The sequence below is a fragment of the Equus quagga genome, chromosome 13 (genome assembly GCF_021613505.1).
Source record: "Equus quagga isolate Etosha38 chromosome 13, UCLA_HA_Equagga_1.0, whole genome shotgun sequence".
In the NCBI taxonomy this organism is placed as follows: domain Eukaryota; kingdom Metazoa; phylum Chordata; class Mammalia; order Perissodactyla; family Equidae; genus Equus; species Equus quagga.
In genome coordinates this window covers 105,414,698-105,428,524 of record NC_060279.1, presented here as the reverse complement: position 1 = coordinate 105,428,524, position 13,827 = coordinate 105,414,698, and positions in this window count along the sequence as shown.

Genomic DNA, 13,827 nt, shown 5'->3' with positions numbered 1-13,827 from the left:
GTTATGAGAAATTTGAGTTCTTTTCTAAGATTATTTTGGCTATTCTTGAACCTTGCATTTCCATATGAATTTTGGGGTTATTTCTGATCATAAATTTCTGCAATTTCTACAAATAGACAGCTGGATTTTGACAGGGATTATATTGAATCTTAAGGCCAGTAGGGACAGGATTGCCATCTTAACAATATGATGTCTTCCTATCCATGACCATAGGCTATCTCTTCATTTATTTAGATCTTCCTTAATTTTTCAACAGTTTTGTAGTTTTTTACTATACAAGTTTTCACTTTTTTTGTTAAATTTATTTCTAAGTATTTTATTCTTTCTGATGTTATTGTAAATGAAATTATTTTCTTAAGTTCATTTTTAGATTATTTATTGCTGATGTACAGAAATTAAATAGGTTTTTGGATATTGGTCCTATATCCTATAACCTTGATGAACTCATTTGTTAGTCTCAATAGTTGTGTATGTGTGTGTATTCATTAAGAGTTTCTATGTATGCAAGCTGATGTCATCTGCACATAGAAGCAATTATATGTTTTCCTTTCCAAACTGGGTGCTTTTTATTTCCTTTTTTTTTTTAACCTAATTGTCCTGGGTGCAGCATGTTGTGTAGAAGGAGGAAAAGAGTACATGTTTGTCTTATTTATTTTTCTTATTCTTGATCTTAGAGGAGAAACATTCTACCTTTCACCATTAATTTTGATATTGCTGATTTTCTAAATTTTTTCTTCCTTTGCTTATGTGTATATGTTAGTTCTTCTATAATGAACAAATCACAGTTGCAATATAAAAGTTAGTAAGGAAAAGGAATAAATGCCCAAGATCCTAGAGGCTAATATTAATGGGGGTTGGGGTGGGGCGGATATGGAAAAGGAGCCTGACTACCCGCTTTTGTTGTAGAGGATCACGTGCTCTGTGCTTTCATGATCAGTTTTCCTATGGATCCAAGGCAGCCAGCCAACAACGAGGTAGAAGGGGAGAGAGAGGTAGGAGCCATTCAAGAGTTTGCGAGCCAGGCCACACTTTCTAAGGAACCAAGGGAGAGGCAGTCCCAGGGTAAGGAAATACACTGCTAAGAAATGGATGGTCATAACAAAGGAATTGGGTAACATCGTAGGTTGGGCTTCCCCCAAAGCAGATCTTGAGACAAGGATTTAAGCACAAGTCATTTACTTGGGAGTTGATTCCAGGAAGCAGCAGCAGGGGAAAGAGGCAGTGACACAGGGAAGGAAAGGAAGCCAATGCAGAGTGTGTCAATGTGCACAATATGACGTGGGCAACTGGGGACTCCAAGAGACTGGAAACACACGGCAGTGTTGTCCTGTCCGAGGGCAGGGATGCTGGGGTGTTGATCCTCAACTGCCACTTGTCTTTTGTTGAGACAGTTTAGACACACCTTGCCCGGTACATCAGGCCTGTCTCCTGTGGGTCTCACTGTGCTCCTGTAGTCAGCAAAAGCCCTCATGCAGTCACAGGGCTGACAGTAGAAAGCCCTATTCATGTTTGGGGACCGGAAGCACTGAGGGGATAGGCCATCTGCTAAGGGGATAATCGTTTTTGTTCATAGTCCTCTCTGGGTCCACTTAACCAGCTGGCTTTTTTTTTTTTTTTTTTAAAGATTTCATTTTTTTCCTTTTTCTCCCCAAAGCCCCTCTGGTACATAGTTGTATATTCTTCGTTGTGGGTCCTTCTAGCTGTGGCACGTGGGACGCTGCCTCAGCGTGGCTTGATGAACAGCGCCATGTCCGCGCCCAGGATTCGAACCAACGAAACACTGGGCCGCCTGCAGCGGAGCGCGCGAACTTAACCACTCGGCCACGGGGCCAGCCCCAACCAGCTGGCTTTTTAATGAATTTAAAACATAATGTAGTTCAGATGAACACACCTTACAAGAAGCTTTGAGCCACCAGGGAGAGAAACCTTTTCTTACCTAGCTCCCCTCCCCGCCCTTCTGCGTTTTGCCTGGGGCCAGGAATAGAATGGGGGCGCCATGCAATTTTGTACAACCGACAAAGGAAATACAAAGGTGTCCAGGTCACGCCTCTGCAGTTGGCAGATGTGGGTCTGGGGCCACTTTCAGGAATAACGGGAAAGGTTTGATCTGAAACGAGCCCAGCACCGTGTCTCTAAACTGGGGTGGAGATGGAGACAGGCGGGAGCACAGTCTTCTCCAGCCTCTTAGACAGGAGACGCGGGTGCTCTAGCCCCACTGGGGCTGCTGTTGGTGTTCAGCAAGGTTCTTTTATAAACAGAGCCATAACACAAACTTACCTAAAAAAAAAAGAATCTATTGGTTCATTCCATTGGAAAGTTCCAGGGAATGCCTTCTGGCAGAGTCATAAACTCTGGGCCACCAGGACCCAGGCTCTCCTCCTCTCTCCGTTCTGCTCCTTCGTTCTCAGGCGGGATTTCCACCTGTGGTATCCTCTGGGAAGTCTAGAATTATATCCTACAAGTCTATTAACCCCAACTGGAAGAATCTCTTTCTCATGAATTCCAACAAAAGGCAAGTGTTAAGTCGCTTGGTCTGGCTCAGGTCGTGCGCCCTTCCTGCATCAGCCACTGTAGGAGAGGGACCACGGTCTGATTGCACGGCCCTCGGTTCTATGTCCATTCCTAGAGGGAAGAGCTGAGGTCAGCTGCATTCAAAACATAAGGACTGAGAATACCAGAAGAGACCTCTCCAGAGGAAGTTGGAACGCTGCCATGGGATGCACGGTGACACCGAGCAAGCCGAAATGACCGAGGTCTATGTTACAATCAAGCCAGTGTTGTCTCTGCCTATGGACACTCTCTCCTGCCTTTAAGACCCATATTATTCCTACTCCATTCTCTCCCTCTCTCGCCCTCTCCATATGTGTGTGTATATATATATATACACACACCTGTTATGTGCCAGGTGTTAAGCTAGCTAGAGAACAATCAATCAAATAATCACATTGTGAAGTGTATATTTACATACAAACAATGTGTAGAGACCAGAAAGTTGGTCTCGTGACTGATCACCAAAGTTCTTTCCTGGTTGCCTCTTAGTGACCCAGCTGGTACCAGGCTAACGTACCTCCAGCAAGAGGAGCTGCACTCAGAGTCAACTGCCCGGGGGCCAAAGACGCCAAGCTCTTCCGTGAAATTGCTCTAAGCAATGCAAAGTAAATATGTGAAGACTATTTACAAGAGGTTGATAAATATACAATCATAGTAAGTTATTTAATACAACTTCCAATAAATGCAAAGAAAGCAACAAAATATATTAAAGACATAGGGTATTTAAACACAGCTGAGAAGTTTGTGGTCAGATATGTACAGAGAACCCTGCAACCTGCAATGATAGAAAACACATTATCTTCAAGCATACGTTAAATACTTACCCAAATGACGGTATTTCGGTCCTGGAAGGTTATCTCAGAAGATGCCAAAGTGTTGAAATCATAGACACAACATTCTCCAACTATAAGGCAATCAGTTTAAAAATCAGTCACAAAACGAAGATTTAAAAGCTCCCACAGTCCTAGGGGAAAAATGTATGTTTCTAAATAACTCGTGAGTCAAAATAAGTAAAAATGGAAAGTTGAAAATATTTAAAATTGAACAAAAATGAAAATGCTGCATATCAAGACAGAGCAAAACGCATGCTCTTAAATAATTCTGTGAGGAAAAGAAGCCTGAGAATTATGAGATAAGCACCCTACTGAAAAAGTTAAAACCTGAACAGTAGAGTAAATCAAAGACTATAGAAAGAAGAAACAATAAAGATGAGAGAAAAGATTAATGAAAAAGAAAACAAAGAAACAATAAAGAGAATCAAATCTTACCTGTTTTTTTGAAAAGACTATAAAAATAGACAAACCTCTGGCAAGACTGAGCAGGGCAAAGAAAGGTCAGGTGCAAATAATTTTAGGGCTGAAAAGGGAGATATAACTGCAGATACTGTAGGGATGTAAAAAATAGAGAATACCCGGAAATTTTATGGCTCCAAATTTGAAAACTTAGATAAAAGAAAATGTTTTCTAGAAAAAAATGCCTTCTGAAAACTGACTCAAGATGGAAGAAAATCTTCACTATATAGCTGTATCCACATCTGCATCTATCTTTCCAGACATAGGTATATCTGGATAGATACAGATATCGAGATGGGTGATACATAGATAGGTATCTGTCAAAGGACTTGTGTAAAGAATGCACAAGTAACTCTTACAACTACTAGTATTTAGTAATAGTCAAAGTTGCTTATTTAAGTTTCTTATTTAAGAAATAAAGTTTCTTATTTAAGAAAACAACCTAATAAAAAAAAAGGCAAAAGATTTGAACAGACACTTCACACAGGGAGACAGAGTTGCCAATAATCACGTGAAAAAGTGCTCAATATTGGTAATCTTTGATAAAATGCAAACCAATAGAACAACAAAATTCCGTTTCATACACAGCAGAATGACTAAAGTTAAAATTCCCCAAACCGGAGGTCCTGGTGAGGACGTGGAGCGCCCAGAGCTCCCTTACATTGCTGGGGCAATGTGAAATGACAAACCACTTTAGAAAGCTCCTGGGCAGTTTCTTACCAAGCTAATCATGTGCATATCATAAGACTAAGCAATTCCTGAGGTCTTTACCCAAAGAGCTGTGCACCAATGTTTATAGTAGCTCAAACTGAAACAACCTAAATGCCCATTAATAGGGGAATGGAGAAACAAATTGTGTGTATTCATACAGTTCCATGCTACCTAGCAATAAAAAGAATAAATTACCGCTATACCAGTAACATGGGTAAATCTCCATAAAAATTATTTTGAGTGAGAGAAGCCAGACACAGAATAATGCATACTGTATGATTCCATTTAAATGATATTCTAGAAGAGGCAAAAATACTTTATGATGAAAAAAATCATAACAGTGGTTGCCTGGGGAGGGAGTGAGGGGCATTGTCTGAAGAGGTACATGGAAGACTTTTCCAGAGCGATGGAAATATTCTCTATCTTCATGGGGACGTGTGTTATGTGGGCGTACGCATTTGTCAAAACTCCTCAAATGATGTACTTAAGAACCAGGACCATGCATTTCACAATATATAAATCATACCTCAATAAAAATATCCTAAAAACCAGCTGAATGAAAGAGAAGGAAAATGAATCAGTGGGTAAATATCTGCATATTCGTGTACATCCAACTAGCAAACAAGCAGGCCTAAATGGTTTCACAGAGTTCTATCACCATAGCTGTCCTCAGTCTTGCTGATTCCACAAGATGGGGAGACTTTCTTCCATGCCAATACCGGGGGTCGTCTGCACCCCAGTGTGTGGGCTGTCTGTGCAGGGGGAGTTCATGGACCTTCGCAAGGGAGCGGGAGGGTGGAGCCGCAAGGCGCGGGAGCACTGCTGGGACCGTAACTGACACGTCCTGGCAGCACAGGTGGCGGACACTGAGGGTTGACCACTGAAGAGTCACAGTCCCTTCATGCCCCTTCTTTCTTGCTAGTGAAGCCCTAATTTTGCTCAGGTAGGAGACAATCCTGAGATTCAGGGATGGCCGGGCCCTAACTCAATCCCAGGAGATGAATCTTCGTTAGTCTAACCAAGGAAACACCATTCCACTTTCTTTGATTCGTTGTAGGGACGGCAAGTGACACGATTCTGGCCAATAGGACGTGAATGGAATCCACTAGTGGAGGAGCGGGGGTGGCTGGAGAGGACTTCAGAAATCTTTCCTAGACTTTATAAAGGGACGAAGACAAGGGACATGCTGTCTTCTGGCTTTGGGCATTGCTGTGCGTGACTACGATTCAGTCCTTGGAGTTCCTGTAGACATCTTCGCCCCTGACCAGCCCAGAGGGAAAAGCCATCACGGAGGATGCCAAGAAAGCCGGAAGGAAGCTACATACGTCCTTGGCGATGCTACTGAGCCACCACCTTAACCCAATCTGAGCATGTCTGACCTCTGACCTTTCAGGTAAGATCCTAACTCCTCTTGTTGCTTGAGTCATTTTGAGGTGATTCTGTTACTCTCTCACTAGCTGTATCTTAAATAATTACTCATAATAAGGATTTGAGTATTTATTTGATTTAAACAATGAGAAGCTCTTGGTAAATTTTAAGTAAGGGATGGAGTTGACATGCTGAGGTTGTGGTCTAAAGTGATCGTTCTGTCTGCCTGGAGAGTGGATTGGGAGACAAGGAAGGAGGAAGGAACAGGAGCCAATGGAAATAGCCCACGGGAGAGATGAAAGATGCTGACGTCATGGACCCTGACGGCGGAAGTGATGATAGAGAGAAGTGAACGGAGTAACATACATTTAGGAAGAAAAATCTCCTATGCTGCCTCCTCCAGAAAGCCTTCTCTGACTTTCTCAATCTCTGTCCTCTAAGCCCTCCAGTGATGGCTGCGTGGCCTTCCCGTTGGGCACTCGTTCTCCCTTATCTCATTAAGACACGTCCCTCCAGTGACCTGTGGGCTCTCTGAGGACTGAGACCCAGTCTTGTCTGAGGGCCCGGGGCCATGCCTGCCGCACAGGGGCCGCCCAGCCTTGTGTGGAGAGCTGAACTGCCTAGCCGGCCTGACAGAGAACACATTCTGTGGCTGCTTCTCTCTGGTTGGCAGGCGAGCTTTACCTTTGGTTCTCGTCCACCCACCCATCCATCTGTGCTCGCCCACGGGGCACCTGACACTGTGAGGCATGGAACCCACTCAGCGCAGGGAGGGGCAGGGAGAGAGGCCCCAGCTCTCAGAGCACAGTTCCAAATGCAGAGACTGCCCCGCCTCTGCCACCTGGGAAAACTGCCTTTCCTTTCTGGGCCTCAGTTTCTCCTTTGTAAACAGGAGGAGGTGGGGGAGTGGCTGATTTCTAAGGGTTGACTCTGTGGTTGAGAGGTGGCCTGGCTTCCCCCAGGGCTCCCCATGACTGCCCATCTTTCTGGGAATTGAGTTCCACTGCAGGAAATTGGGAGGAGCAGAGTGAGGAACCTACTCGGAGAGAGAACAAAAACGAAGCTTTGCATAGTAAAATTTTTCTTTCTCTACAAATTCACATTTTGTGCTTTCAGTGAGAAATGGAAAGCAGGGCTGTTGGCTTTTGAGGATTGTTTATTTCAAGGAAGCAGGTAGATGATGGCAACGGTGATGCTCCATTCTCAGACAATAGCCATTGTTTGCGCCCAGACTGCAAATGGGGTGGCGCCAGGTCCCTGGCATCCCCTGGGTCCCTCTACACCTGGGGAACCGGAGTGGACAGACCCTCTGCAGGTTGCTCAACTCTAAGACATACCAGAAGGACATAAATAATCAGCCACCAAGTCTTCAGCGCGACTATAAAAAGCGTGCATATGCTCTGTGCAGGTTTTCCTAAGGTAAAGGACGGAGCCTGGGCAATGCTGAGCTTCTGGAACTGCCCATATGGGGAGGCGGTCTTTCACCGATGATTCTGCAGACAGAAATTGCCCATCTGCACTGTTTGCAGGTGTTTTGAATGATTATATTATTAGCTCTGTCTGTTCAACTTTGCTTTTTTATAGTGGCTTTAGTATTGCAGTAAAAAAAAAAAAAGGAAGAAGAAGAAGAAAGAAAAAAGAAATATAAAGCAGCCATCTGGTGCCCTATTCGTGGTGGCACTCTCTGCCGGGCAAGGGGGAGAGGCACCCACTGCTTTCCTGTGGGGGCAGACACGGGGCAACCCCCAATTCTGCCCTTTTCGGAGAGAGTGGGATTGGGGGTAAGCAATACCTTTAATTTTACCGGACAAAGCTGATTTATTGTCTCATTTCTCCTCTCTCCTCCACCTTGACGCTTTGCCACTGCCGTGGCGCTCACCTGAGTACTGGACTCGTTGATCGATGCTCCCAAAGCCGGGGTTTGGCCGGGAGAACCGGCTGTGTGTTTCAGTGTGGCCTCAGGGAGCCGGGCTGGAGCTGCCCAGCCCAGCCGTGACTCTGGGCCCCAGTGTGATCTGTGCTGTGACCTGGGACACTTTGCAGGGCCTCCCGAATGCAGGTAGTAAGACAAAGATTTATTTGATTATCTGTGCGTGGCTAATGCATCAGAGAAACGCTCCCTGTGTCAGACGGTGCAGAAGTGGGTTATTTAGGGTTGTGCACTGCGTCCAGGGTTGGGAGGGTGCCAGGAGCCACGAGCCCAGCAAGGTCATGACACCTCCTCCTGCAGGAGATGCCGAGCAGATCTTGAGTCACACTGGAGCCAGAGGGTGTCATCTGCTTTTTCACTGGTTTGGGTAAAGAAAAGGAAATTCTGTAGGGATTTTTTTCCCCTAAAAGGGCAGAAAAAATGCTCTGATATAATCTGCAGAAGCAAAAAGGGGAATCTGTCGCCCAATCTTCTCTTTCTTCCAGGTACCCCAGGCCAGACAAACCATCGCAAGATATATATAATGAAAATATGATAATGTTCTATCATGATGTATGTATCATAGACATGCCATGTGTGCTGTCTTCTGCGATGTGCAATCGTGCCCATGAGAGGAGACAGATGAATGCATATGTCAGCTAAACGGCAGGGGCAACATCAAGCCACGGGATGTCTTAGAGATCCAGAAGGAGGAGGCTGGGGGGAAGGTTCCAGAGAAGAAAGGGAAGAGTCCCTGAAACCACACTGCACTGACGATAGAGCTGCTTTCGTTTGTTGCTTTGATAGTAATGAACAGAACTTCACCCAAACATGCCCCAGGAAAGGAGCCTTCGTGGCTTCCTTTCGGCATGGGAACTGAATTCTGTTCTCCGCCCTTGTCTCTCCCCACTGCACCTCACTGCAAGAAGTGAACAGGCAATCCTTCTTTTGTCGAGTGCATGTGTGACTGAAAGGAAAGGCTGGAAGTAATCCCCTTTCCTTTGTTTTACAAAAGCCCGGTCACAGGCTTGTGCCCGGGCCTCCTGAGGGGAGGCAGAGACCTTGGAAAGCAGTGTGGAGGGAGAAAGAGTGTCCCCCAGCCAGGAAAGAGGAAGGTCATGGTCCTCAGGGTGGCCAGCGCTGCCCCCTTGCTGGCCGACTGTGCTTAGAGCTGGTAAGGCTTTGAAGGCATGGCTTCACGGCGCACATGGTGTGGACACGCCCAAGTCCTGTGGTCCCCAGCCTTGGCAATGGCCTGGGGAGCTGCAGAACTTCCAGACATCAAGGAGCTGTGTAAGGGTGGACCACAGCCAGCTTAGGGGTAACCATCACGGAGAGAAGAAAGGAGGCCCCTTCCTGGCACATTTTGCTTAGCATCTCAGAGGCTTCGTCTGACCACAAGGAGGAGGGTTAAGTAGCACATAGGTGCATAAAATGCCTGAAATGGTGTCTTTCTATGGAATGAAGTGATCATAAATTAAGGGCCTCACATCTTTGATTAGAATGTTGAGAAAGGAGATACGTCTGGTACCATTGAGCCTGGAGCTGCAAATTCACATCTGCACAGGCAGTTGTGAGTATCAGAGGAAAGTCCAGAAAAACACAAGATCAGGAGCCGCAAGAGCCTGGAGCTGGACGGTGGATCCAGGCCCCGACCCCGGCCTCAGCAGGAGTCTGTGGGGTTTGGTTCTGTGGTCAGGGGAACTCAGGTGCACAGCACTGGCTTGAACCATAGAGAAGGGCTGTTGTCATGGGTCCAAAACAGCCAGACGCTGACAGTTCCATGCTGTGCAGGATGGGGCTTCAGGATTCAGGTGCCTGCCTTAGACTTTTGACCCCTTTGTTACCAGATGAAGTATTTACTGTCTTTCCTTCCTTCCTCCCTCGCTCCCTCCCTTCCTCTCTTCCTTCCTTCCTTCTTCTGCGCTCCATCCCCTCCTTCTTTCTCTCTTCCTGTCCTTTTTCTTTGCCCCAGGGTCCTTGTCTGCCAAATGAGGGTTGACCCTAACAGCCCCCACCACGAGGGCTCTTGAGAGGCTGAACGCAGATGGTGCTGACCTGCTGTGTGGGGAGTCCTCAACAAACATTAGCTATAAAGAGTGTGATTGTTATTATGCTCTGTGTATTTTCTTCCGTTTCCTTTCTCTGTACTGAGAGGCGATACGGTACAGAGACAAGAGAACAAAATTTGGAGCCGTGCAATCAGGAATCAAAACAAAATCTATTAATTATTTCATATTACTAATGTCATTGTCATCGTCAAACAGTTTCCCTCCATCTGCTCTGTCTTTACTCCTTCCTTCCCAGGGCAGCTGACCGGCACCTTCCAGCTCACTCTCGCAGCACTCTGACCCTCAGGTCCACACCGCCAGGGGTCTTCTTTCTTTACTTCTTGCTCCACCTCCTGCCTCCTTGCAGGGCTCACCGCCCCCAGGGATGGGAAGGGCCTAGGAACTTTCTTCCAGGCCAACTCACCAGCAGCCTGAACCAAGAAAGCTGCAGTCTCCCCAGACACAGCTCCTTCCAGCAGAGGAAGAATCAGGAAGTTGAGGAGGAGGCCAGAGGGCCTCTCTTAGGTGTAAAGGTTACATTTAGCACCTGCATTTATCCTCAAATTCTTCTCGATGACCTCATGCCCGGAGTGTCTGCCAAGCCCCGGGTACGCTTCCTCAGCCCTCCCCCACAGGTGAACCAAGAGCTGTGCACCTCTACTCATTGGCACACAGTGGCTCCTCAGTGTGGGGCAGAAGCAGCCCCCGGGCTGTGTGTCACACACGAGGCAGCCTTGGCTCAAGCCCTGTGCTGTCTGGTCACCCGCAAGGATGCCCTTGACTCTCCCTCACTGCTCTGGTGGCAGGAGAACACGCATGGGGCAACCTCCCCTTCCTCATCTGCTCCCCCTCTGTCTCACTGTAGTCTTTTGAGACCACACATATTCCCTTGAAGGCACTGATTTCAATTATAATTAGCAGCGAAAACTGCTTTATAATCTATTCCACCTCAAAATTCTCCCTCTGAACAATTCTATACGCTCAGCAATTTTCATGTTTTTGACTTCATATTCCCAAGGCGGAGCATCAGATTGGCCCAACTCATCTATTCAGAGGCCCACTGCTGGTCCCTCAGCCAGGATGGGGGAGGGGGCGGAGTCCCGTGCAACAAGATAGGCGCATCCCTGGGAAGGGGCATTCAGCAGGCGAGGGGCCCAAAGAGGCTCACACGAGTATGCAGGGGCCTCTCTCTGGCCCTGCTGCAAGCCTTTGTCTGACCATTTACCTTTGTCACGGGAGGAAAAGTAACACTTTTTAAATAAGGGATTGGAAAGAAGTAGCGTCTCACTCAGCCACAGAGAGGCAAAGCGGGTCCAGAGTCCCACTCTGCTTCAGGGTCCAGGCGGTTCACCTCTCCTGAGCTTACAGCACACCCTGACGTCTTAGGGCTCTTTGAAGCCATTTGTCAAAGTCAAAATGGAGACCACAAGCTCAGACACCCCAGGGAAGCTTTCTCTGCCCCACTCCAGGACTGGTTTTGTTTTGGTTAGCGCCAGCTTACACGGCAATCCTCGCTTTGAGAGCTCTCTCGTCTTTACGGTTATACATTCCTCATTTGATCCTCCTTTCATTCAAGACACATTTATTTATCCAGGGCCTGTTACTTGAGTTGCCCCAAAGAACAATGAAATTTAAGATAAAGCCACTGCCCTCCTGGGGCTTGTGATGGAGGAGAGAGTGGAGACGGGCAGCACCCAGAGCACGGGGAGGGCGGGGGGCTGAGGAAGAGACCTGAATGCACGGGGCTGTGTACCACAAGGGTATCTGAGGGAGGAGCATTGTAGGCAGAAGGAAGGGAAAGTGCAAAAGCCTTGAGATGGGGCTTTTGGGGCATGTTTCAGAAGGAGCAAAGAGGCCAGTAGGACAGAAGCTGAGGGAGTGAGAGGTGTCTGCAAGCCAGGGAATTTGGGGAGCACGTCTCATTCTGCTCTGAGTGAGATGGGAGCCATGGGGGGTTCTGACGGAGAAACGCCATGTCTCACTGCAGGCTTCAGGGGATCACATGGTGGCAGTGTCGAGGCCATGGCAGTAACCCATGTAAGAAACAATAGTGCCATGTGATCCGGAGGTTGCAATGGGGCGATTCTCTTACTGTGTTTAGCTGTTGACTTGCGGGCTGTTTGTTACAGAAGCCAGCACGAATTACCATGACTAATGAAAACAGTAGACAACATAGACAAGGCTCGTGCCTTCAGAGAACTTGCTGCCTAAGTGGGAGACAGGCAGTAAGCAAAGTTCACTTCCTGCTCAAAATCCAGTGTTAGATGGCTCTCGCGGGGGCTCCTCCAAGCAGTGACTCAGGGATTCAGGCTCCTTCCATATTGTGTCTTTACCATCTTGGAGCCTTTCACATTGAGCCGTGGGGATGGGGGAAAGAGAGAGAAATCTAAGAAGTAATGAAGCCAGAGGATCTCAGAGTCCCAGAGGACATTTCTTGGGGGGAAAGAGGCAGAGGTGAGGGGCTGGACATCCCAGCCTCTGTTTCTGCTTTCACCGGAGGAGTGCAACTTTTAATTGTCTCACATATCAGGATTTGACATAAGATTTTCTCTTTTATATGAATTCTAAATTCTCTTTTAGATGAATGCTAAAATTTGAAAACCTCCAATTTGATGATAATCTCAAGACTCTAGAATTCCCACATATGTGTTGGGGGTTGGGGAGGATGGGGGAGTTTATCCTCAAGATAATTCGTTGTTGTTGTTTTTAATTCAGGTTCTAAAAATGATGGGAAAGCTGGTCTCTCTCACTCAACTAGTAATCAAAAGTTTATCTCTGTTTCAAAATTGAAAATTTGGAATGGTTTAGAAGATGCCAAAGGAACAAGCTAATGACACAGCAACCTGGGGACTGAGACTGGGTGCTTTGTGGTGGATCCAGTGCCCTGAACCCAGAGCAAGGTGCTGTCCCCTGTCAGTCCTCCAGCCGTGACACTGCTACCTGAGCCAGGGCACTCTGCAAGGTCTGCATTTCTCTCCTCCTCCCCTCCCCCCACCAACCATCTGAGCTATGGGCAGATTTGGGGCCACAGTGGGTGGCTGTCACTGGGCACCTGGTCTGCCAGGGCAATAGAATGACTGGAGCTTTTGGTCTCACTCTTCTTGCATCTTTCCTTGTAACTGCTCCCTTTGAGAAGGGTGAGGGCCTGTTCCTCTGAATCACTGCTCCCTGAATCTTGGGTTATTTAGGGAACATTGGCTTTTTGGAAATGTGGTGGACCTAAAAAGGTCTTGTAGCTCCCACTCCCAGCTTGGCACCTGTTGCCTGTATGACAGTGGGCAATTCTATTAGCTCTCACCAGAATCCCAGTAGTTAGGCAGGGACCATTATTCAACTTCTACAGATGGAAAACCAAGGCAATGAAAGGGGAAAGCATGTCTATAAGTTCTCTGTAAGTTTTAATCTACTGTAGGAAAGATCCTACAACATACAGTCCTCAAACAATTTGACTAAAATCTAATAATGTCGGTTTCAAATTTCAGTCCGTCCTAGCACCGAATCGTGACTATGTTGAGCCTGATCAGAAGTCTTGGTTTGAACTTTCTTCTTGATCAGGAAAAACCTGCCCTACAGACGAAGAGAACGGGGAGACCTCATAGGAAAGTTCCTCTTGGAGTGGCCCTTTCAAGTCACCCCCCTGTACAGGTTTGGAAACTACCTAAGACCTCCAGTCATGACCCCTGATCTGACTGTCAGATCCCTGGCCCATGGCTCCACAATCAAAGCTCGCTTGCAATGGCAGTCTGGGCAACTGGTTCTGCTGGTCCTGTATGGTTGTCAGGGTGTGAATATCTGCACACACAAAAATTCTTATGATCCCTGGGCATCTCTCAGGATGGCACAACGGGCAGAGTTTGTAAGAAACCAGGCTGTTGGATCCGTGGTTATGAAACAGCAAGAGATAGCAGTGCCAGCTTTTCATACAAGCTCACCAATTCACATCCAC